This window comes from Vulpes lagopus, chromosome 5, assembly GCF_018345385.1.
Source record: "Vulpes lagopus strain Blue_001 chromosome 5, ASM1834538v1, whole genome shotgun sequence".
In the NCBI taxonomy this organism is placed as follows: Eukaryota; Metazoa; Chordata; class Mammalia; order Carnivora; family Canidae; genus Vulpes; species Vulpes lagopus.
The window spans coordinates 86,894,678-86,918,352 of NC_054828.1; the positions used below are offsets into that span (position 1 = coordinate 86,894,678).

Consider the following 23,675-nt stretch of genomic DNA (forward strand, 5'->3'; position numbering starts at 1 on the left):
TTAACTTTGAGACTGAGATTTAATCACCTCTGTAAAGATCTTATCTTCAAATACAGTCAAATTCTGGAGTATTAGGGATTAGGACTTTGGCACATGAAATTTGAAGGGGATACAATTTAGCTCATAGCATGCTACATACTAATTATTTTATACTAGAAAAGACAGTGTAGTATATTGATTAAGAGCAAAGACTGGAACTCTTCTGCCACTATTTGTATCCTGGATCTGCCTCTACTTCTTAGCTGGGTACTCAGAACAAGTTTTTCTATGCTTCAGGGTCTATATCTATAAATTTAGGGTAGTAGTTAATTCATAGGCTTGTTTTAAGATTAATGGGTTAATATATGCAAGGTGCTTAGAAAGCACATAGAGTACATATTCAATATATTTTAGATTTGTCTTTATAGTTAAATAAAAAGCAAGGGATATGGCATATGACATACATAGCCATCACGATGACTGAATCAGTCAAACACCTGATAGAGTAGTGGTTACAGAAACTTGCTATTAAAATTATCTGACAAAAATAACCTTTTGAAAAAAATTAACATTTAAGCAGAGCCATTTTAATCAGTTCTTAGTCAAATTCACTAAACAGATTCTAGTTATGGATAAGATAGAGTACTTCCTCTGTCTCTCCTACTGGTAGAGCTATAAACCCGAACAGAACTCATGGGAAGCTATTTGAGGACTCTAAGAAGTAATTAGTAGCAGGCAGATTGGGGAAGAAAAACAGAATTTGAAGTACCACGTAGAAGTGATGACTTTATCTTATTCCCACTTTGGTATATCTACCTGCTTAGATTTAACAGTTGGCCCAAATCTGTAAATGCATGTTGTCGAGCAGTCCAGGGGATTCCCTCTAGTTCTGACTTGAAGAACAGGCAAGGAGCCTCCTAATATTTGGAGACAGTGGGAGAAATCTCTATATTTTATTTTCTCCATTTTTTTTCTTTTTCCACTCTTTCTCATCCCCCCAGGCAAATCCACTTGCAGGGATGGTGGTGAAGGCAACAGTGGAAACAAGGAAGCTTGCAGGCAGGAATCTCAAACTGATAGTGAGGCAAAATTCTTTTCCAATTTATGAAACCATGATCCTTAGAGGAGGCTGACATAAACCACTATTGCTTTCCAGAGGGGGCAAATTTAATGCTTTATTAGAAAAAAAGGATGGAGATTTTAATTTAGCAGCTAGCACCAGAAATTTTCTGATAGGAGGAATCAAACTTCCTTTAAGACCGCTTATTTATTTATTTATTTATTTATTTAATAAATTAACTTTTTATTGGTGTTCAATTTACCAACATACAGAATAACATCCAATGCTCATCCCATCAAGTGTCCCCCACAGTGCCCGTCACCCATTCACCCCCACCCCCTGTCCTCCTCCCCTTCCACCACCCCTAGTTCATTTCCCAGAGTTAGGAGTCTTTATGTTCTGTCTCCCTTTCTGATATTTCCAACACATTTCTTCTCCCTTCCCTTATATTCCCTTTCACTATTATTTATATTCCCCAAATGAATGAGAACATACACTGTTTGTCCTTCTCCGATTGACTTACTTCATTCAGCATAATACCCTCCAGTTCCATCCACATTGAAGCAAATGGTGGGTACTTGTCGTTTCTAATGGATGAGTAATATTCCATTGTGTACATAAACCACATCTTCTTTATCCATTCTCTTACGATGGACGCCGAGGCTCCTTCCACAGTTTGGCTATTGTGGACATTGCTGCTAGAAACATCGGGGTGCAGGTGTCCCGGCGTTTCACTACATCTGAATCTTTGGGGTAAATCCCCAACAGTGCAATTGCTGGGTCGTAGGGCAGGTCTATTTTTAACTCTTTGAGGAACCTCCAGACAGTTTTCCAGAGTGGCTTCACCAGTTCACATTCCCACCAACAGTGTAAGAAGGTTCCCTTTTCTCCGCATCCTCTCCAACATTTGTTGTTTCCTGCCTTGTTAATTTTCCCCATTCTCACTGGTGTGAGGTGGTATCTCATTGTGGTTTGATTTGTATTTCCCTGATGGCAAGTGATGCAGAGCATTTTCTCATGTGAATGTTGGCCATGTCCATGTCTTCCTCTGTGAGATTTCTCTTCATGTCTTTTGCCCATTTCATGATTGGATTGTTTGTTTCTTTGGTGTTGAGTTTAAGAAGTTCTTTATAGATTTTGGAAACTAGCCCTTTGTCTGACAGGTCATTTGCAAATATCTTCTCCCATTCTGTAGGTTGTCTTTTAGTTTTGTTGACTGTATCCTTTGCTGTGCAAAAGCTTCTTATCTTGATGAAGTCCCAATAGTTCATTTTTGCTTTTGTTTCTTTTGCCTTCGTGGATGTATGTTGCAAGAAGTTACTGTGGCCAAGTTCAAAAAGGGTGTTGCCTGTGTTCTCTTCTATGTGTCTGTTTTTGTGCCAGTACCACACTTTCTTGATGACCACAGCTTTGTAGTACAACCTGAAATCTGGCATTGTGATGCCCCCAGCTATGGTTTTCTTTTAAAATTCCCCTGGCTATTCGGGGTCTTTTCTGATTCCACACAAATCTTAAAATAATTTGTTCTAACTCTCTGAAGAAATTCCATGGTATTTTGATAGGGATTGCATGAAACGTGTAAATTGCCCTGGGTAACATTGACATTTTCACAATATTAATTCTGCCAATCCATGAGCATGGAATATTTTTCCATCTCTTTGTGTCTTCCTCAATTTCTTTCAAAAGTGTTCTATAGTTTTCAGGGTATAGATCCTTTACCTCTTTGGTTAAAAAAAATACCTCTATCTTATGCTTTTGGGTGCAATTGTAAATGGGACTGACTCCCTAATTTCTCTTTCTTCAGTCTCGTTGTTAGTGTATAGAAATGCCATTGATTTCTGGGCATTGATTTTGTATCCTGCCATGCTACCAAATTGCTGTATGAGTTCTAGCAATCTTGGGGTGGAGGCTTTTGGGTTTTCTATGTAGAGTATCATGTCATCGGCAAAGAGGGAGAGTTTGACTTCTTCTTTGCCAATTTGAATGCCTTTAATGTCTTTTTGTTGTCTGATTGCTGAGGCGAGGACTTCCAATACTATGTTGAATAGCAGTGGTGAGAGTAGACATCCCTGTCTTGTTCCTGATCTTAGGGGAAAGGCTCCCAGTGCTTCCCCATTGAGACTGATATTTGCTGTCGGCTTTTGTAGATGGCTTTTAAGATGTCGAGGAAAGTTCCCTCTATCCCTACACTCTGAAGTGTTTTGATCAGGAATGGATGCTGTATTTTGTCAAATGCTTTCTCTGCATCTAATGAGAGGATCATATGGTTCTTGGTTTTTCTCTTGCTGATATGATGAATCACATTGATTGTTTTATGAGTGTTGAACCAGCCTTGTGTCCCAGGGATAAATCCTACTTGGTCATGGTGAATAATTTTCTTAATGTGTTGTTGGATCCTATTGGCTAGTATCTTGTTGAGAATTTTTGCATCCATGTTCATCAGGGATATTGGTCTGTAATTCTCCTTTTTGGTGGGGTCTTTGGTTTCAGAATTAAGGTGATGCTGGCCTCATAGAACGAATTTGGAAGTACTCCATCTCTTTCTATCTTTCCAAACAGCTTTAGTAGAATAGGTATGATTTCTTCTTTAAACGTTTGATAGAATTCCCCTGGGAAGCCATCTGGCCCTGGACTCTTGTGTCTTGGGAGGTTTTTGATGACTGCTTCAATTTCCTCCCTGGTTATTGGCCTGTTCAGGTTTTCTATTTCTTCCTGCTCCAGTTTTGGTAGTTTGTGGCTTTCCAGGAATGCGTCCATCTCTTCTAGATTTCCTAGTTTATTGGCGTACAGCTGTTCATAATATGTTTTTAAAATCATTTGTATTTCCTTGGTGTTGGTAGTGATGTCCCCTTTCTCATTCATGATTTTATTAATTTGAGTCTTCTCTCTCTTCTTTTTAATAAGGTTGGCTAATGGTTTATCTATCTTATTAATTCTTTCAAAGAACCAACTCCTGGTTCTGTTGATCTGTTCCACAGTTCTTTTGGTCTCAATATCATTGAGTTCTGCTCGAATTTTAATTAACTGTCTTCTTCTGCTGGGGGTGGGGTCTATTTGTTGCTTTTTCTCTAGTTCCTTTATGTGTAAGGTGAGCTTTTGAATTTGAGATCTTTCCAGTTTTTGAATGGATGCTTGTATTGCGATGTATTTCCCCCTCAGGACTGCTTTTGCTGCATCCCAAAGATTTTGAACGGTTGTATCTTCATTCTCATTAGTTTCCATGAATCTTTTTAATTCTTCCTTAATTTCCTGGTTGACCTTTTCATCTTTCAGCAGGATGGTCCTTAACCTCCACGTGTTTGAGGTCCTTCCAAACTTCTTGTTGTGATTTAGTTCTAATTTCAAGGTATTATGGTCTGAGAATATACAGGGGACTACCCCAATCTTTTGGTATCGGTTCAGACCCGATTTGTGACCCAGTATGTGGTCTATTCTGGAGAAAGTTCCATGTGCACTTGAGAAGAATGTGTATTCAGTTGAGTTTGGATGTAAAGTTCTGTAGATATCTGTGAAATCCATCTGGTCCAGTGTATCATTTAAAGCTCTCGTTTCTTTGGAGATGTTGTGCTTAGAGGACCTATCGAGGGTAGAAAGAGCTAGATCGAAGTCACCAAGTATAAGTGTATTATTATCTAAGTATTTCCTCACTTTGGTTATTAATTGGTTTAAATATTTGGCAGCTCCCACATTCAAGGCATATATATTGAGGATTGTTAAGTCCTCTTGTTGGATAGATCCTTTAAGTATGAGATAGTGTCCCTCTTCATCTCTCACTATAGTCTTCGGGGTAAATTTTAGTTTATCTGATATGAGGATGGCTACCCCTGCTTTCTTTTGAGGACCATTTGAATGGTAAATGGTTCTCCAACCTTTTATTTTCAGGCTGTAGGTGTCCTTCTGTCTAAAATGAGTCTCTTGTAACAGCAAATAGATGGGTCCTGCTTTTTTATCCAGTCTGACACCCTGCGCCTTTTGATGGGGTCATTAAGCCCGTTCACATTCAGAGTTACTATTGACAGATATGAGTTTAGTGTCATCATGATATCTATTCAGTCCTTGTTTTGTGGATTGTTCCACTGAACTTCTTAAAGGGGAATTTTAAGAGTCCCCCTTAAAATTTCTTGCAGAGCTGGTTTGGAGGTCACATTTTCTTTCAGTTCCTGCCTGTCTTGGAAGCTCTTTATCTCTCCTTCCTTTTTGAATGAGAGCCTTGCTGGATAAAGTATTCTTGGTTGCATGTTCTTCTCATTTAGGACCCTGAATATATCTGCCAGCCCTTTCTGGCCTGCCAGGTCTCTGTGGAGAGGTCTGCTGTTACCCTAATACTCCTCCCCATAAAAGTCAGGGATTTCTCGTCTCCTGCTGCTTTAAGGATCTTCTCTTTATCTTTAGAATTTGAGAGCTTCACTATTAAATTTCAAGGTGTTGAATGGGTTTTATTGATTTTAGGGGGGGATCTCTCTATTTCCTGGATCTGAATGCCTGTTTCCCTTCCCAGATTAGGAAAGTTTTCAGCTATGATTTGTTCAAATACATATTCTGGCCCTCTGGCCCATTCGGCACCCTCGGGAACCCCAATTAAACGTTGGTTTTTTTCCACAGGCTGTCGTTTATTTCCCTTAATCTGTCTTCATGGTCTTTTAATTGCTTGTCTCTTTTTTCCTCAGTTTCCCTCTTTGCCCTCAACTTGTCTTCTATGTCACTCACTTGTTCTTCCACTTCGTTAACCCTCGTTGTTAGGACTTCTAGTTTGGATTGCATCTCATTCAATTGATTTTTAATTTCTGCCTGATTGGATCTAAATTCTGCAGTCATGAAGTCTCTTGAGTCCTTTATGCTTTTTTCTAGAGCCACCAGTAGCTGTATAATAGTGCTTCTGAATTGGCTTTCTGACATTGAATTGTAATCCAGATTTTGTAACTCTGTGGGAGAGAGGACTGTTTCTGATTCTTTCTTTTGAGGTGAGGTTTTCCTTCTAGTCATTTTGCTCAGTGCAGAGTGGCCAAAAACAAGTTGTATTGGGAAAAGGAGAAAAAGAGAGCGAGAGAAGGAAAGAAAAGAGAAAAAGAAAAAAGGAAGAAAAAAAGGAAAAAAGAGAAGAAAAAGAGAAAGGTGAAAAAAAAGGGGTGGGGGAAGCAATCAGAAATCAAAAAGAGAAAAAAAACAAAACAAAACCACGGGGGAGTACCTTCCGATTCTGTGTACTTTAAGTCCCTTGACTTCCCCTGGAACTGGTCCGTGTCGCTGGTCTTCTGGGGGAGGGGCCTGCTGTGCTGATTCTCAGGTGTTAGCACTTGGGGGAGCTGCTCTGCCCCTGCCTGGTGCAGGGCTCAGTGGGGGGTGTTCACCCCGTGAGGCCCCAGGAGGAAGCCACAGTGGCGGGGGGAGTCTCTGGAAACCTGGATTCAGCCCCCGCAGTAATCCGGGCTCTCCGTCTGCAGGGCCTGGAGGCTCCGGGGTGGGGCCACTGATCTGCTCTGCTCGGGGCAGGAGCGTCCTTGCTGTCCTGGGCCCTCCCGGCCTCTGCCTGTCCCGGGGGAGGCCGGATCCTGGGCTGTGTCCCGGCGCCCCGTGCCCCGGGGCCTGCGCTGTTGGATTCCCGCTCCCGCCCCGCAGCCCCCTCCGCGGAGCCGCCGCCCGAGCCCCTCCGAGCTGCTCCGGGTCCCGCCGTGCGCGCTGCAGCCCTTAGGGAGCTCGGCGCACTCTCCCGGGGCGCAGGTGCCTGTTAGTGTCCCAGGGAGCCTGAGGGCATCCCCGCCTCCCTGGGGTCCTGCTCCACCTCCCTGCGGGCCCCTTTCCGCCCGGGAAGGTCGGTGCAGCTCCTGCTCCTCCGGGACGGGGCTCTCCTGTCCTGGGGACACTCGCCCCGGCCTCAGCCCGGCTCCTCGCGGGGCCCCTCCCCCTCGGAGGCCTTTTGTGTTTATTTCTTTTTCCCCGTCTTCCTACCTTGATAGAAGCGCGAACTCTTCTCACTGCAGCATTCCAGCTGGTCTCTCTTTAAATCTCAGGCCAAATTCGTAGATTTTCAGGATGATTTGAAGGTTATCTAGGTAATTTGGTGGGGACAGGTGACCTGGGGACCCTACTCTTCCGCCATCCTGCCCCTCCTCCCAAGACTGCTTATTTAAAAGATTTATTTATTTATTCTAGAGAGAGGAGAGAACACAGGCAGGGAGGGGGCAGAGGAGAGGAATGGACTCCCTACTGAGCAGGGAGCCACACCCAGGGGCTCCATTTCCTGACCCTGAGATCAACACCTGAACCTTAATCAAGAGTTGGAACTTAACTGACTGAATCACTCAGGTACCCCAAGACCATTTTTAAATAAGCTGTTTAAAGTGAAATTAAAACTCTGAACATCTGAGTTAATTAGCAACCATGATGATTTTTTTAAAAAATGAGAATTAAACAAGTTGACTGGTCAGCCAGAAAGGAGAATAGAGGAGAAAATACCTGAGAAGGGAACAGAAGAAGGAGCAATCAGGGAATATGAATTGCTAATATTTAAGCTGTTTACCCTTGAAATGTAAATCTTTTCATCTTCCTAAACCTCCCAGTGATGTCCCTATAAATGCCTATGTAAGTGGGTTTTATTTTATTTTTAAGTTGTGCAAGTTATGGAAAGGGACACATTTTCTGTCAATGACAATGATAGCAAGAAAATGAGAGGATCTTTAAATTGAACTAATTCAACAAAAACAAGAGCTCAGAGCAAAAAAAAAAAAAAAAAGCACATATTTATAAAGCATCAAATCCATCTTTCCAATAATCATAAGGCTCTTGTGACCGCAGGTGATAAGTAGGTGACACCTCAGTGTAGTTGCTCAGTATAACTGGACAGCACCAATACTTCATTGCTTTCTAATTGTGTAGACTCTGGGCTTTCTTGTGAGTATTTATACAGTCTTTAAAGTGTTTCTTTTCGAACCAGTAATCTCATAACTTCTCTCCTACTCTTAAAACTTACCAAAAAAAAAAAAAAACTGGAAATAAGGCAGATAATAGCTGGGCAGCATATCTTTTCAATGTCAGTTAGGGGCAAAAGTCTTCTAAATGATTGTCTAGGGGTATGCACTTTCTTCAACACATTGTTCTTCAAAATGCCTGAACTTAGTGAAGTTATATTTAAGTTGTGGATTTTTTATTTAGCAGATATGAAAAAAGTAAAAATCTCTCTGGCAGAAAAAAGATAGCTTCAAAGCTTATAATTTATTGTCCCTGAGGACATTGATTAGTTTGTATCTAACCGAAAAATCTTATCTTAATCCTTTTACAAATTCCAAATAGTTACTTCATCACATCAGTATCTAAATAGTTACTTTCATCACATCACATCACTGGTCTTTTTCTTTTTAAAGATTTTATTTATTTATTCATAAGAGACATAGAGAGATTGGTAGAGACACAGGTAGAGGGAGAAGCAGGCTCCCACCAGGGAGCCTGATGCAGGACTTGATCCCAGGTCTCTAGGATCAGGCCCTGAACAAAAGGCAGATGCTCAAGCACTGAGCCACCCAGGCATCCATAAACTGGTCTTAACATCTTATTGGTTTCCTCAGTAATTAATGAGCTGAATAAAATCTTTAACATGTGTTCATTTTTAAAAAGAAAAACTCATGGGATGGGCTCAGTATTAATATAAGGTTAATAGCAGATGGAGATGACATAGGGAAGATGGGTCAGTGGAAATTATCCAATTTGAACAATATAGGAAAAAAGATGGAAAAAAAAAAGCCCTATTAATTCACGGACCCATGGACACATACCAAAAGAACTAATTGATGTGCTATTGGCAGTCCAGAAGGAAAAGAAAAAGAGCAAAATGTAGAAAAAAGATTGAAGAATTAATGGAAGAAAACTTCCCAAATTTAGATAAAGCCATAAATTCTTAGTTGAGTAATCTCACTGAACCACAAACACAATAACCACACACACACACACACACACACAAATCCATATCTGATTGCATCATAAACAAAGTACTGAAAATTAAAGAGAAAGGAAAATATTTTGAAAGAAACAAGAAAAATAGTAGATTTTAGATTTATCATTTTAGAAAAATAATAATTTGATGGCAACAGATTTCTCATAGAGGTCAGGAAGAAGTGTCTCCATATTTGTAAGGTGCTAGGAGAAAACTCAAAAACTACATTCAGTGAAAATACTCTTCAAAAATAAAAATGATATATAAACTTCTCAAAATGTAGAGAATGTGTAGTCTGCATAATTGTTGTAAAATTTTACTATGAAAATTTATTTTGATAGAAGGAAAATTATACCAGAAAGAAACTTGGAATATCAGGATGATAAAAGAGCAAGAAAAGTTATAAATATTGATGTAAATAAAACAGTCTATTAAAATATTTTTGAGTTTTTAAAAATATGAAACAAAATTATAAAATAATCTGATGGATTTTCAGGGCATGTGGATATAAATACGTAAGATAATAGCATCAGCAGAGAAGGAAAAGGGACTTATGTGGTGGTAAGATTTCTACATTCCACTTGAAGTGGTAAAATAAGTAGACTGTTAAAAGTTAAGTAGTGAATTTAATGCTGAAGGCAATCACTCAAAGTGCATTAAGAAATGTGATCAATAATATAATTGATAAAATAATTTTTTAAATGTTAAAAATATTTAAAAGAAGGCAGGAAAGGAAAGTCATAAGAATAAAAAACCATGTCAATAAATGGAAAAGATATAATAAAACAACAAACCTAAATTCAAACTTAATAGCAAGTACATTAAATATCATGGGTGAAACCACACCAATTAAACAAAGGCAAACAAGGATTTTCCGGATGGGTAAACTACTGTGACTCAACTATATACTTCTGAAAAGAAACTCACTTCAAATATAATGATAATTAGATTAAAAGTAAAAGAATAAGAAAAGATGTAGTGAGTAAATACATATCAAAAGAAAATTGGAAGGCTTAGATTAATATCAACCAATGTGATTTAACAAGATTTACCAGAAATAAAGAGGGATTTTGCATAATGATGAAAGGGCAAATTCACCAAGGAGACATAGCAATCCTAAAAGTGTATGTATCTAATATGAAAATTTCAAAATACATGAAACAAAAACTGAGAGAACCTAAAGGATCAATGGACGAATCCACAAATATAGTTGGAGACTTCAAGACTCTGCTTTCAGTAATAGATAGACCTAAAATCAGTAAGAATATAGCAGAACTGAACTACAACATGAACCAACCAGGTCTGATAGACATTTATAGAATACTCCACTCAACAGCAGCAAAATGCATATTCCTTCCAAGACTGCAATGAACAGACACTAAAACCATATTCTGGGTAACATTACAAACTTACTCAAAAAATTTGAAACCTGCATTTTTATAATGGAATTAAGCTAGGAATCAGTAAGAGAAAGAAAAATAAAAGCATAATCTCCAAACATTTGGAATATAAATTACACACTTCTACAGAATACGTGCACTAAGGAGAGGTCTCAAGGGAAATTAGAAAATATTTTGAACTGAATAAAAAGACAATATATCAAAATTTGTGGGATTCAGCTGAAACAGTGTTAAGCTTTATGTCATCAAATATTAATAGTAGAAAAGATATTTTTCTTACTCTGTATCTTATTTCAGTTAGCATAATGATCTCAAGGCCCATCCATATTGTGACAAATGGCAAGGTTTTCATCTTCTTTTTTTAAATATCTAAATAATATTCCATTACATCTATATATGTACACAGATGCATATATATAGAATGCATATAGGGACTTGTATTTTATTTTTATTAAATATTTTTATTAAAATATAGGACTATATTTTTAAAATAAGCAAATACTATAAAATCTTTCACACATGAACTTGAAAATTCTTCAATCCGTTTCCTCAAAATCCATAAACAACCAAAACTCACTCTAGATGAAATAAATATTTTGAATAGTCCTAAAACTAGTAAAGATATTAAATAGTAATTCAAAACTTTTCAAAAAAAATAAATCTCTAGGCACAGAGGGTTACACTAAAAAATTCTACCAAACATTTCAAGAAATAATAATATCAAATCTTGGCAATCACTTCTAGCCAACAGAAGAGGAGGGAATATTTCCCAATTTAGTTTATAAGGCTAGCATTACCCTATAACAGAAGCAGACAAAGATTTGTAAAGCTTGCACAGTGTTAAGAAAAACTTTTTTGTTTCTATATAGTTAGAGCTTTCTGAACAATTTTATTCTGTGGATTGGGATGCTGGGCTATAAGTAAGCCTTGGGTAATTAATTTACAACTGTATAGATAGTGAGGTAACTGGAGTGATTTATGAAGTTTAGGACCTTGAAGATATCTTCTAGGTCATAGAAACCAAAGATATGATGGGGTTGGAGAGTTTGGGCAGGAAGGCATATCTGGCCCTTGCAGATAGTATTTACATTCTAAAAGGTTAGAGTGAGAATCCAGGATCCATTTCATTCCATCTTTAGAGAGCAAGATTTTTTCCTTCCTTCTTTTTGTAAGACAGAAGCAGTTACCTCTTTATCCTGTATATAAGCAAAGAAAAATCTTTTTTTTTTTCTGTTTCTCATGAGAGATACAGACTTTGCATGCAGAATAGATTTGGTCTGGCTGTCATTGTGTTGCTCCAGAGGTAAACCTGTGATGTGAGAATCCATGTAGTTATTTGCTTTTTAAGTTAAAAACAAAACAAAACAAAAAACTGCCTTTAATCTAGAGTATCTCTTGTGCACGTTTTTGATAAAAATTATTAAGGTGACAGTTAAATCCCAACACAGAGGAAAGAATGATCGGGGATCTCAGGATGGCATTTCATTTTCCAGAAAAGAATTGGCACACATCTGTGCTCACATTTCTAAGGCTGGGGCAAGTTACTTAGCTTTAAGCAAACACAGGACTAGGAAGTATAGTACTATCATATATCTGAGAGGGGAAGATTACAGATTTATTTACTTAACAGTATTAATTTTTTTCAAAGTTCTTTTTTTATAGGCAAAATGATGGGTTAAATTAATTGCTATCAACTTCCACAAATGAATTTATTCAAAACAACTAAAAAATATTTATTGAAAAATAATACACATTTCGCTATATACTATAAAGGTACTTAGGAGGTCAATATCACTTCTATATGATAGAGTTGAAAAATATAGTTGTTTTGCATGGTCTATAATGAAGCTTTTTGCCAAGCCATGGTTAACTGAGTCTACGGCAGAAGTTCTGTACTGGACACTATTTTGCTTCCCCTGCATCCTGGGACATTTTGAGGGTGTCCTGTGACACTGAAATTTTTATGACTGGAGGCTGGTGTTACTGATATCTGGTGGGTAGAGGGAAATGATGCTACTAGACACCCTACAGTTATAAGACAACCCCTCACAATAAAGAATTGCCTAGTTTGAAGTGTAAATAGTACTGATGTTGAAAAACTTTGGTGTAAGGTCTAGAAGAGAATGTGCCATTCACTTGCCTTCACTTTTTCCATAAAAAATATTTGAATTTCTAAAGCATAAATGGAAATAAAATTATATTAATTACTTTTTGCAATATTGTGTATTCAAGGCCAAAATGTACAGATATACGTGGACTCAAATTTATATGATATCTGACTTACTTAAGGAAACTTTCCTTTGTTAACCCCAGCCTAGGACACAGAACTTATTATATGATTACTGAGTACCATATACTTCCTTTGGATAGGTACTGGGAAATATCCTGTCATGGCAGCCACTCTCCCTCATAAGGACCATTATGCCAATTTGATGATAAAAAAACTCCATTGAACCTTACTTGTTTCAGGAAATGACTGCTTTCAGAAAACCCTCTACTCCTAACATTGAATGATCCTTCCTCTTTTGAAACATCTCAAACTGCTTGATTGATCCTTAAAGCCAAGGAAGGACGTCCAGATGTTCCTGAAGACCAATTAGAAAGTTTCTCAGTTCAAAAAACCCCTACTTTAATAGAGTATTTGCCAATCAGAACCTGTCTAAGCATGCCAGCTTTTGGTTGTTGTTGTTGTTTTTACTCTTTCTTACACATTTGAGCCATGCAAAAATGAAAGTGATAGCAGATGGAGTCCCTTCCACAAGTTGATGAATAAATGGATTTTATTAATTTTTGCCTTGGACTTAATTTTGCCTTTGACAGTAATTAGATCACTAACTGTGAAATTATTTACTTATTGCCAATAACCCTTGGTAGTTGGAGTGTCTATCTTGCTCATAACTGTACCTGTTTCTTTGGAGAAAATATGTACTCCTAAACGTTTTTGACCGAGTTTTGATATACTTTTAAAAACCTGCTCAGGAGAACAAGCTTCTTCCCATTAGGACCATCCAGCACCTTCAATAAATTTAGAGATAATGATCTAAGTTTAAGAATTTTTTTACCCAGGGATATCAAGGCTAAAAGAAGTAAACAGAAAAAAAAAAGTAAACAGGAGGTAGAAATAGTAGGAAAAGTGATACAATGAATTTCATTACCTGTATTAATTTCCTTGAAGTGACCCATGATATGCTTTCATGAATACTGTAGACTCAAACATATGCCTGAAAAAATTTTAAAATTTAGTTAAACAGATCAAAAAATATTTCAGGCATAGGTCATGCAAAGGCATATAATAAATGTGTTTTCAGTGCTATAACTACTGTGTTTATATGAAAAAGATAAGTATAAAATATAAAGGAGATAAAGATTGCTAGTCAAGAAAAATTCAAGTAACCTTAAATTTGTGATTTTATACTTGCTTTATTGATCAATGTCAAATTAGGGTTTTACATTTTATTACCAGGTCAGGATATGTTAACTGAGTCTAGGATTGAGATATAATTAGCAGATTTTATTGTTTGCCCAATGAATTTTGTTACTTTGTGGTAATCAATAGGACCATTCAAAAAATATTCTAGTTCTTTCTTTTTAGGTATATCGCAGGGTTATATTTCTTTTTATTTGTTTTTATGGCCATATTACTTAATTTGGCCAATGAAATGTGACCAGCAACCAGTTTTTTTAAGAGATAGATATAATTCACTATGTCCCCTTCTCCCTGCCTTAGTGATCATGGAAGCAAAAATATTGATGGATTCATCAGTTTGATACCCTGAGTGGCAATAATAAATAAAGCTGTTCTGATTATCTATGTTGTATATATATTATGAATATAAAGGAAAACTTTGCTTGGGTAATCTACTATAGCATGACCAAGCTTATCCTAACACCTGCTTCTTCTTGAAGCAATCCACTTCTTCACAAGGTAAAAGAAATACAAAGCAGCCCGGAGGAATGAAATGTACCTTTTATTTCTTATAGCTGAGTAAAGATTTTATAGTGTCACCTCAGTGAAATGTAATAGGGAAGTAGCAATTTAAGTATGTTCCCATATCTATCAATAAGAATAGACAATCCTGTTTAGGAATGAAAGACCTAGCCTGAGGACTTTAAGAATAGCTTCTACTTGGGAAGAACACAGAAATCCTCTTACAGAATCATCATATCTTCAAAAATAAAATCTATGTAAACATACATATGGTTTCATTTTGTTTTCCTTTGTTGTTTTGTTTTAACACAAATCTTTTGTTTTTAAGCTTTTATTTATTCATGAGAGACACAGAGAGAGAGAGGCAGAGACAGACAGAAGGAGAAGCAGGCTCCCTGCAGGGACCCCGATGTGGGACTCAATCTCAAGACTCAGGGATCATGACCTGAGCCAAAAGCAGATGCTCAACCACTGAGCTACTCAGGTGCCCTAACATTAACCTTGAGGACTAGATAAGAAAGTAAAATTAAGGAAACCAATTATAGGTCTCCAATGAAAAAATAACAGAAAATACAATTAATGTATGACATAGAAATACATAATCTGATGGACTAAAATAGACTTAATGTAGCCTTGGGAAATTGCAGTTCAAGTACAGTTCAAGTAACCAGAAGCTTTTCTATGAAAAAGAAAATAAGAATTGGTTATCAAGTTGTATTGAAATAGAAGAGAAGATAGAGCATAAATCTAATAGTATAAAATATTTAGAAGCAGATCAAATTGATAAGAAAAGTAGCTGATTTAGGAATAACTACAAAAGAAGATAATAATACATCTATAATTGTTTCACAGAGATCTCATAAAAATCAGTGTGTTTTTACTAGATCTTATAACTGATAAAGATGCTCTAGGGGGTCTTGTTTGGAACTACAATCCCTTGTGAAGAGGAAGATGAGGAAGAAGTTTTTCTTTTTCTGTACTTGCAAAGAATAATGAAGCAATTTTAGGGAGCACCCAGTAGGGTCTATGTTGATCACCTTGGCAGGACGAACTAAATATGTCTAATCTCAATGGTATGTTGAGATGAAGGAATTTGTTGTTCAATTATTATTTAGACAGTCAAATTTAAGCATGTAAGTTAGTAAAGTTGGCAAATTCAGAGAATTCCTTTTTAGGTAGTAAATGTAAATATATTGCATACAGCAGATAGTATACCCCATTTGTAAAGAAGATCACATCCCAACAAGTTAATAAATGAAGAAATGGGTAGGAAATATCAGGAAGGGAGACAGAACATAAAGACTCCTAACTCTGGGAAACGAACTAGGGGTGGTGGAAGGGGAGGAGGGCGGGGGTGGGGGTGAATGGGTGACGGGCACTGAGGGGGGCACTTGACGGGATGAGCACTGGGTGTTATTCTGTATGTTGGCAAATTGAACACCAATAAAAAATAAATTTATTATTAGAAAAAAAGAATAGCGGGCAGCCCAGGTGGCTCAGCGGTTTAGCGCCGCCTTCCGCCTGGGACGTGATCCTGGAGACCTGGGATTGAGTCTCACGTCAGGCTCACTGCATGGAGCCTGCTTCTCCCTCTGCCTGTGTCTCTGCCTCTCTCTCTCTTTCTACGTGGGTCTCTCACAAATAAGTAAATAAATCTTAAAAAAAAAAAAAAAGAATAATAGCTTAGTAGAAATACGTGTTGCAATGAAATGAAAACTAAAGAAATCTTCTCAAACACATTAAGAGTCAGGATGCATTGTATCAGCTTGGAAATTGCTAGGTATAACCAGCCACAGAGGATAGAGAAATGCTGAGAAATTCTTTAGTCTTAAGTATAGATTGGCTAACACCTACATCAAAAAAAAAAAAAAATGAATTCAGGTGTCATTTAATGTGAAATAAGTATAAGATTTGTTAAGATTATAAATCTAGTGGCAATGAAAAAGCAGATACTATGTTACAGTTGTAATGGTGATTGTGATTGAACAATAGACATAGTACTGAGAAGTTTGGGAAAGTATCCTGGATGATTGGTGTATATGATTTTCCAATGATCTTTCTGACTCCAATCACATAGACTTTATTTAAAAACAAAACAAACAAACTCTTTGGTAATAAGGGGAACAAAACAGTTATACTCAAAATTATATATATTTTAAAAACCTATCAGAGAGCTGAAATAAACCTAAAATACAGAAATGATAAACATTTAATAAGAAAAAAAGACCCATGGCTGTTTTCATCCCCAGTTGAGTAGCAGAAAGCAGAAAATCCTCCAGATGTGGAAATACAGAGATATCTACCAAGATTTTAATGGCTGGTATGATGGTTAGAATCCTGAGCCTCCTCCAGCCACAAGTCTATACCTTACTTTCAAATCTTTCCCCTGGCTTGCACCAAATTCATAGAGTAGAATGCTGAGTCTAGGATGAGGGCAGGAGAACTAATAGCGATTTCCCTGAAACAGTTCAGTTCTTCACTGGTTGTAAAGCTGTGGCTTACAAAGACTAAGGGAGAGTCAGGAAGACTGCTGGAAGTCATAAGCTGGTTCTAAAAAAAAATCAGTAAAAGTAACAATAAACCCCTAGCTTACTGATCAAGGAAAAGAGAAAAGATACAAATTATTGATAAAAGGAATGAAAGATTAGATCTGACTAAAAAGCTTATAAATATTAAAAGACCATGCAGGAAATATTGTGAAAAACAATGCAGGAAATATAATGAAAAACATTATGGTACTAAATTTAACAACATAGATTTCTTGAGGGACATATCTTACCAAAAAATAACTGAAGAAGAAAGAGAAAACCTCAATAGCCTTCTATCAATTTAAAAAATTAATTCATAATTAAAAATCTTTCCACAAAGAAAAGTCTAGGCACCACAGATTTCTTTTTTTTTTTTTTAATTTTTATTTATTTATGATAGTCACAAAGAGAGAGAGAGAGAGAGGCAGAGACACAGGCAGAGGGAGAAGCAGGCTCCATACACCGGGAGCCCGATGTGGGATTCGATCCTGGGTTTCCAGGATCGCACCCTGGGCCAAAAGCAGGCGCCAAACCGCTGCGCCACCCAGGGATCCCCACCACAGATTTCTTAAATGATAAACTCCACCAAACAGCAAAGAAAAAACAAAACAAAACCAATTCAACATGTATTATTTGAGAAAATAAAGTAGGAAGGAATACTTCCTTACTCATTTTCATGAGATTATCATTACTCTGATACCCAAACTGGGCAGACTTTGTAAGGAAAGGAAAATGCAAACAACTCATCTCTTAAAAATGTAGATATAAAAAGTATTAAAAATAGTGTATGAAAGATAATACACTGTGACAAAGTGGGGTTTACACCAGTAATACAAGTTTGATTCAATCATTCAAAAATCAGTGTATTTCATCACATTAATGAGTAAAGGAGAAAACCCAAATAACTATCTTAGTAGGTACAGAAAAATGCATTTAAAAGAATTCAACATCTGTGTTAAAAATTTATAAAACTACAAATAGAAGGAAATATTCTCTATGAAGAGTTTCTACAAAAATCTAGAGCTAATATTATAAGTCATGAGATGCATTGAATGCTTTTCCCCTAAAATCAAGAACAAAGCAAGGTCTGATTTAATTGCTTTTATGTGATATTGTTCTATATATCCTAGTTATTGCAAAAAGGCAGGAAAAATGGCAGGAATATTATAAACGATGAAGTAAAACTGTTAATATTTGTGGATACCATGACTATTTATGTAGAAAACCCCATACAACCTACAAATAACCATAAGAACTTAACTAAAAAATTGTAATTTCACAAGATTCAAAATCAATTTACAAAAATGTACTGTATTTCTATAAACTAGCTATAGAAAGTTTTAAAGTGGATTTTAAACATAATACAATTTATTCCAGAGAATCAAAGACCACTTTCTCTAAATAAGCTATAGGTATAGCACAATCCCAACCAAGATACCAGTGGCTTTTTTTTTTTTCAGTAAGTGAAACCTGATTTTAGAATGGATACTTAAAATATCTTGTATAACCAAAATGATCTTGAGAAAGAATAGAGTTTAAGGACTTACACTACCCAACTTCAAAATTTGCTATAGTAATCAAAATAATTTGGTGTTTGAATAAAGGTCAAAAGGTTTAATGACAAAAAAAAGAGAATGTAGAAAAATAGGTAATGATTTTTGACTAAGACATCAAATCAATATAATGAGAAAAAATTAAATATTTTTACTAAATAATGCACACAAAAAAACTAGATTTAAAAAAAGTTTCATCCTTTTCTCACAGACACAAAAATTAATTTGAGATGGATAACAGACTTAAATGTGTAAGCCAGAGACATAAAACTTCTGGATGAAAACAAAGAATACTATGTTCGTCATTCTGGAGTAAGCAAAGATTACTCAAACAAAGGCTAACCATGAAGGAAAAAAAAATTATACTTCATCAAAATGCTTTATTTTTCAAAAAAATGAATCAATAAGCCACAGAGTTTAAAAATATTTGCAATGCATACATGACAAAGAACTCAAATCCAGATCATATAAAAAAAATTCCTGGAAATCAACTTATTATGAAAAACAATCCAGAAGACTTGAACCAACCTCAGAAGCATAGAGATGTGCTTAACAATATTAGTCTTCACAAAAATGCAGATTAAAACTACAACCAAGCATTTAAGAAAACAGTAAATCACCTCATCTGCAAATACTTTAAAATTACAATAGGACATACTTTCCAACTCTTTATAACAAAACATTTTGTAATATTTGGTAAGTAAAGGAATCACAGGCTGATATTCCTCAGGAATAAAGACATAATAATCCTAATAAAATGGTAGCCAACTTAATAATATATCAAAAGGATAATATACTATGAACAAGAGGCATTTATCCCCAGAATACTGGGCTAATTTAGCTTACAAAATCAGACACATTAAAAGAAAAAAAAGGAACAAAAGACCATATGAATATCTACATAGATGCAGATAACACATTTGACAACATTCAGTATCTTTTCTTTTTTAAGATTTTATATTATTTCTTCTTGAAAGACACAAAGAAAAGAGGCAGAGACATAGGCAGAGGGAGAAGCAGACTCCCTGCAGGGAGCCCCATGTGGGACTTCACCCCAGGACTCCGGGATCCCGACCTGAGCTAAAGGCAGATGCTGAACCACTGAGCCTTCCAGGTGCCCTACCCCCTGTTTAAAGATTTTATTTATGAAAAAATTCAGTGTCTATTCATGATAAACACTCAGCAAAATATGAGTAGCACCAGTCAAGTCAAGGGAATCTGTGTGAAATATAGAGCAAACATGACATTTAACTTCTAAAATACTGGAAGCTTACACCTAGGATCAAAAGGTTTTACACCATGGCAAAATCAAATACTCTTACGCCTTCCAACTAACACTGTACTGATAAAGCAAGGAAAAGACAAAAAGGCATGCAAATAGGAGAAGAACAAAATTGTCCACTATTTGCAGAACTTCATGAACATAGAAAATCCTAAAGATTAAAAAATTATCAGAATTGAATTTAGTATGTCTACAGCACGCAAAAGTCAATTCTATTTCTACATACAAGTAATAAGCAATTAGAAATAAAGCTTAGAGGGGCACTTGGGTGTTTCAGTTGGTTAAGCATCAACTCTTGATTTCAGCTCAGGTTGTGATCTCAAGATTGTGAGATGTTGGGCTCCAGCTCAGTTGGGCATGGAGCCTGCTTACGATTCTCTCTCCTCTTTTCCTTCTGCCCCTACCCTACCCTCTCTAAAATGAAAGAAAAAAAAAAGGAAAGAAAGAAAGAAAGAAAGAAAGAAAGAAAGAAAGAAAGAAAGAAAGAAAGAAAGAAAGAAAACAAGCAAGCTTAAAGAAATAATACAATTAGAGTAGCATCTAAAATATGAAGTAGGAATAATTCCCTTAAATATGTGTAATATATTTATACTGAGTATCACAAAATTTTGCTAAGATAAAAAGATCCAAATAAATGGAGACACATACAATGCTTTTTTATTAGAAGACTCTTGTTGTTAAGGCGTCATTTTTTTTGTTATTGCTAACATGTCTTTCCAAACTGATCTATAAATGTGATGCAGATTCAACCAAAATGCCAGAAGACATTTTCCATATAAATTGCCAGGGTCTTACTAACATTTTATGGATGGAAAGAATTTAGAATAGTCAAAATAGTTTTGTGAAACAAGAACAAAATAAGACATTTAAATTAACTGATTTAAAGGTATACTGTAAGTCTATGCCAAGCAAGGCAATGTGATTTTGGCAAAGAATAGATTGTCAGGCTTAATCTGATCGGTAGTGAAATGGAATAGAGAGGCGAGGCAAAAGTTGGTCCAAACAGGGTTTTCATGGGATGCGCTTTCCGTGGCCCACAGGGGAGGGAGAGAGCAGGGAAGTCCTGCGCAGGGGAGGGCAAAAGGGCTTTTCAAGGGGGGAGGGGTAAGGGGCTGTGTGTCTGTAGGGGATGATAGGCACTAGGCATATATTACTGGTGAAATCGGCCTGGGGCAATAACTGCCCATGCCCTTATATAGTCTGGGAAGTACGGTTCAGGTTTCCTGCATAGGTCCAGGCTCGCCCTGATGATGTGTCCTGGGGCAGTCTGCTGGTGGTGGTAAAGTTCCGAGGTGGGGGCCACAAGGTGGGGGGTCCGCTGCCATTTTTTTGGTGCCTCCTGATCCCCCTTGATCCCACTGGCCCAACATAGATAATGAAGATCAATAGAAGAGAAAAATGTAAGAGTTAGTCCTACACATAAATTTGTTCATAGATTTTTTTTAAATATATGTAAAGGAAACTCAGTGGGTAATTTAAAAATATGATGTTGAAAACCTGGATATGCATTTGGAAAAAAATAACTTCATCTCTTAATACCATGTACAAAACTTAAAATAAATCATAGGTCTGAACATAAATACCAAAAAAATAAAATAAAATTTTGGAAGAAGATTTAGGAGAAAATCTTTGCCACTTTAGCATAGGCAAAAATTTCTTAGGTAGTATGCAAAAAAGCATGAACCATAAAAATAGCAAATTAGAATTTATCACAATTAAAACTTTAGCTTTTTGAAAGATACCATTAAGAAAATGAAAAGATAAACTGCAGACTAATAAATATTTGCAGCACATTTATTTGACAAAGATATTACATACAGATTTTTAAAAACTCTTTCAACTATTAGAATATAGAATTTTAAAAAATGGCAAACAATTTTGAATAGACACTCTAAAAAAGATATATGAATGGCCAATGAGCACATAAAAATGCTCATCGTTGATCATCCAAGAAATATAAACTAAAATACTTTGAGTTACCTGTATGTGCCTACTAGAGTAATTAAATACTGACAATGTCAACTGTTGTTGAGGATGTATAGCAAATGGAATTATCATTCATTGCTGGTAGAATTGTTAAATCACCCAACCATTCTGGAAAGCAGTTTGACAATATTTTTTTTATAAAGTTAAACTACATGTATTATATAACAGCAATTCCATGAATTTATCCAAGAGAAAGTAAAATATATGTTCAAATAAAGACTTTCACTGAAATGATCATAGGTGCTTTATTAATAACTCCAAACTAGAAATAACCCATATAGTCATTAAGAATTGAATTGATGAATAAATTGTGGTATACCTATATAATGGAATACTACATCAATTAAAGTGAATGGACTACTGGTTCTAAGCAACAACATGGACCCACAAGATTTCAAATACTGTATGATTCTATTATATAAAATTTTGGAAGAAGAATAATTAAGCCAATTGCTGGTTTCTTGAAGCTAGGGGTGAGGAGTATTGCCTGCAAAGTGGCACAGGAGAACTTTGCAAGGTGATAAAAAAAAAATTCTAGATAGTGATTATGTTTGGAGTTACATGATTGTATGCATTTGTCAGAATTAATCAGCTCTCTCTTTGTGGCATCTACTGCAAGAAAGAAGACCATTCTCAGCAATGAGATTGTTGAGATTCCAGAAAATGTAAACTTCACTCAGAAGGGACCCACTGTTACTGTGAAGGGCCCAAAGCAACCCTGCAAAGGTACGTGAATCACATCATTGTAGAACTCAGTCTCCTTGGAAAGGAAAAGAAGAGGTTCTGAGTTGACAAATGGTCAATGGTATAGAAAAGATCTGGCTACTGTTCACACTATCTGTAGTCACACACAGAACATGATCGGATGTTACACTGGGCTTTGTTACAAGATGAGGTCAATGTATGCTCACTTCCCCACTAATTTTGTTATTCAGGAGAATGATACTGTTCTTGAAATTCAAAATTTCTTGGGTGAAATCAGTACCTCTGTGGAGTTCAGATAAGGTCCGACATTGCTTATTCAGTATCTTGAGCCCAGAAAGATGAATTAATTCTTGAAGAAAATGACATTGAACTTGTATCAAACTCAGTTACTGTGATTCAGCAAGCCACAACAATTAAAAATAAGGATATCAGAAAATTTGGGGTATCTATGTTTTTGAAAAAGGAACAGTTCATCAGGCTGATGAATAAGATCTAATCTGTCCAGCTATAGAAACAGCAAGATGCCAGGTGATTTTTCAGACTTACTTGTGATCATTTAAAGATACAATAAAGGTTCTTTTGATTCAAGGGGGGAATAAAACTTCATCAAACCCTACATTTAGGTAGATTCATTTTATTTTTATACAAACTAAACCTCAATGAGTTTGATTTTTTAAAATGTGTACATGACTTGAGTCTCTGAGATTCTTTCTTGACTCAGTCTTCTTAATCTTCTGTCATCCCTTTCCTGTTTCTGATTTATGCATATTCTGTTAACCTCCCAGATGCTCTAATCCGTTTCCATCTTTGAAATTTTGCTTTATTTATGTCTCCAGTCACTGACCATTATTCAGTTTTTCAATTCAGTTGAGGTCTGGCTTGTCTTTAAAAAGCCTCATTTTGGAAAGTCAAATATAATGGCCAATTGGCTTCAGTTTAAAATTTGAGATATTAGATTTTGATAAAAAAGATAAGAATAGCTCATACACCAAGGATGTAGTTTGGAAGAGTTCCTTTAAAAAGTTCATGTGGTATTTATATTCTGTGACTTATGGGAATCATTTGATTTTTTCATTGCTTCAAAATCATGCACACCAGAATCATCTGAAGAACATGTTACTGTGAAGGTGGTCTGGGGTAGGTTCTGAGATGTTGGCTTTTAACAAGAGCTGAAGGCAGCTGGCTTTCTGACCATACCTTAATTTGGCCTGTTTTGGGGTGGAAAGTGTGCATGTGTGAGTGGTGGTCACGAAGGATAGGGAGTATGGTATTCACTGGATTCATATTGCAGCTCTGCCATTTTCAAGTTTGAATAAACCAGTAAATCACT

General features: G+C 36.2%; 1 pseudogene; it reads left to right on the top strand.

The window, feature by feature from the left end:
• Positions 1-22,209: 22,209 nt before the first annotated feature.
• On the top strand, positions 22,210-22,834 carry LOC121491840 (annotated as a pseudogene).
• Positions 22,835-23,675: the final 841 nt, after the last annotated feature.